The following is a 3115-nucleotide window of genomic DNA, read 5'->3' on the forward strand; positions in this document are numbered from 1 at the left end:
AGGTTGCGTGTCTGAGCCGGGACAGGGGACCTGAGGCTGTGCCCTGCACCTGGTGGGGCTTAACAGTGGACCTCAGGCCACGCCCCCCACCTGAAAGGGCTTGATGGGGTACCTCAGACCACAGCCCCTGCCCAACAGGGCTTGACAGGGGACTTCAGGCTGCATCCCCCACCTGTCAAAGCTTGATGGGGAACCTCAGGCTGTGCCCCCCACCGAGTGGGGCTTGACAGGGACCTCAGGGTACACCCCCTGCCCTGGGCCGGGAGACCTGAAGCTGAACCCCCCACCTGGCAGGGCTTGATGGGGACCTCAGGCCATGCCCCCTGCCCCAGTGCCGGGCCAGATGACCTGAGGCTGTGCCCCCCACCGAGTAGGGTTTGACGGGGAACCTCAAGGCACGTCCCCCACCCCAGCGCTGGGCCAGGGGACCTCAGACCACATGCCTTGCCCATTGGGGCTTGATGGAGAACCTCAAAGAATGCCTCCACCCCGCCTGGGCCGGAGGACCTCAGGCAGCTCCCCCTGCCCTGGTGCCAGGCTGGGGGACCTGAGGCTGCACCCCCCACCCGGAGTGCACTGGGGGACCTGAGGCTGCGCTCCCCATATACTGCGGGGCTTGACAGGGGTCCTGAGGCTGTGCCCCCCAACCGTGCACTGGGCTGGTGGACCTGAGGCTATGTCCCCTGCCTGGTGGGGCTTGACAGGGGTGGGACTGGCCAGGTCTGGATCTAGCCCAATGGGGTTGGGGCTGGCCAGGTCTGGGTCTCACATGATTTTGAGGAGCACACAGGTGGATGGGGACTTGACTCTGGGTCCTATGGTGTGCCCCAGACTCTGACAGGAGGAAGATTTTCATATACATTTTACTAATTTTCTTTCATCTCTGACACTTCTATTATAGAGAAAGGGCAAATAGCAATATTAAAATATTTTCTCTAATTAATTCTCTTTTAATATGCACAAATTTCATGCAATGGACCACTAGTAGATAGATATAGATGATAGATATAGATATAGATAGAAGATATAGATATAGATATAGATAGATAAATATAGTTATAGATATAGATGATATAGATATAGAGATGATAGAGATAGATAGATAGAGATAGAGATAGAGATAGAGATAGAGATAGAGATAGAGATAGAGATAGAGCTACAGTCAACTGTGTAGTGTTAGCTAGAGAGAAAAGGGGGTGGGATGTGGGGAGGTGGAGGTAGGCAAAGGTAGTGGGGGAATGGGGATGGGGATGGAAATGACTTTGCTTGGGGTGATGAGCACACATGCATTGTGCAGATGGTGTTTTGTTGAGTTGTATAGTTGAAGCCAGTATAGTTTAGTGAACCAATGTCACCTCAATAAATTCAATTAAAAAAAAAGAACTGAAAGGAAAAATTAGAGATACTAGTGCATCATAAATGGGTCATCTGAATGTAAATGGTCATACTAAAAGTATAGATAAAATGCTTTATTAACATTTTTATAAATATAACATTTATCCTTTGACATATCATTTCATCTGGTAATCTGACCTTTGACTGTGTCCCCTTCTTACTCAAGAAAAGAGAAAGAAAGGAAGATTTTCACATTTGCATTACCTATTGTGATTTGAAGGTGTCTTCTTCGGTACAACAGCCAGTTAAGAGAGTGGATAGTCTCTTCTATAAGCCTTGAATGATCACCACGGAGTGTTTTTCTCTAACTGTCCTAAAGGGTAAATCAGAGTTTATCAGTCTCATTAATCTGGGCTCCACTAGTGAAAGATTTAGAATGTGATCATTATGCAGCTTTCATGACCTTTCTTTTGATCAAGGATTTTAGCCAGGGTGGGAGACCTCATGTAAATCTCATCCTCCACAGGAAGTGGTTTCCTCATTTCTATACATTGATGAAAGGAACCATATTAAAGTCAATTCAATGGAGATAGTGAAAAGGTCACTGTGACAAAATTCTTTCAGGTATTCTCAATACACACTGAGCGGGTCCAGCTTTAATTTTCCACTTCTCAATCTAGTGTCAGTGCATTTTTATTAACAAATATGGTGAATATCTTTATCACTTTCCTATAAAAGTTTTGATCCATGATCAAGAGGAAGGATTGTCTTTGGATGATTATTTAATGTCTTTAATTTATTGGAGGTGCCTTTTTTTTTACAGTTGGCATATTTACTGAGACAGGCAGTTAAAAGGGATTAGGAAAACCTGTCTTGTTTGAGTAAATTTGAGGGTCAGATGTGTAGTATATAATCAAGGAGTCTTCTGTATCTTCATTTTCATCTATCCTGACACTACCATCACTCAGAAAAAAAAATAATAATTCCGGTGAAGGAAAGTTTAAGGATATGGAATGCAATAGAAACAAAAATGCACTTTTATCTTGGGGGTGGCAAGCCAACTGTTTTCAATGCTTCATGAAAACACAGGGTAGGTGTAGTCCTGAGGTTGTATCATCTGTGAACCCTTAGAACTTCTGTTAATCTTAGCAGCATTTAGCATAACCAGGGACAACTGAGAAATGACAAGATGCTGTATTACTTGCATTTAAGTTTTACTCCTCAGTAATTCAGGAAAAATGATTTATGGGGTCAAGCAGAACTTCTAATGCTTGTATTTGTATCCATAGGAAGCCTATATACAAGTGTTGTTCATTACTACTACTAGTATGTTACTTTAACTTTAACAAGAAACATAGTTATGTGAGCTCATGTCAGTTTGGGCAAATCAACAGGCCTTTCTGTGTGGATAGGAATAAGCTATAACCATTGAACATTACATGTTCTATTTAGTCGAGCATACACACAGACACACAGACACACACACAATCCTACTTTTGGAGCATTTGAGAAAATATCTAAGTGACTATAGATTTAGTGCTCTATTCATAATTAATAGCTAAATTATAATAAATGATTACTATACAATATAGAGGATGTCATATTTTTAAGCATTTCTAGCAAGAAAAAAGCTTATATGCAGTTGACTCTTGAACAATGTGGGGATTGGAGCACCGACCCACCACACAGTGAAAGATCCAGGTATAATTATTTATTTCCTACTAACTTAACTACTAATAGCCTATTATTGACTGAAAGTCTTACTAATAACATATATTAT

The sequence above is a fragment of the Myotis davidii genome, unplaced genomic scaffold (assembly GCF_000327345.1).
Source record: "Myotis davidii unplaced genomic scaffold, ASM32734v1 scaffold53, whole genome shotgun sequence".
NCBI classification, from domain to species: Eukaryota; Metazoa; Chordata; class Mammalia; order Chiroptera; family Vespertilionidae; genus Myotis; species Myotis davidii.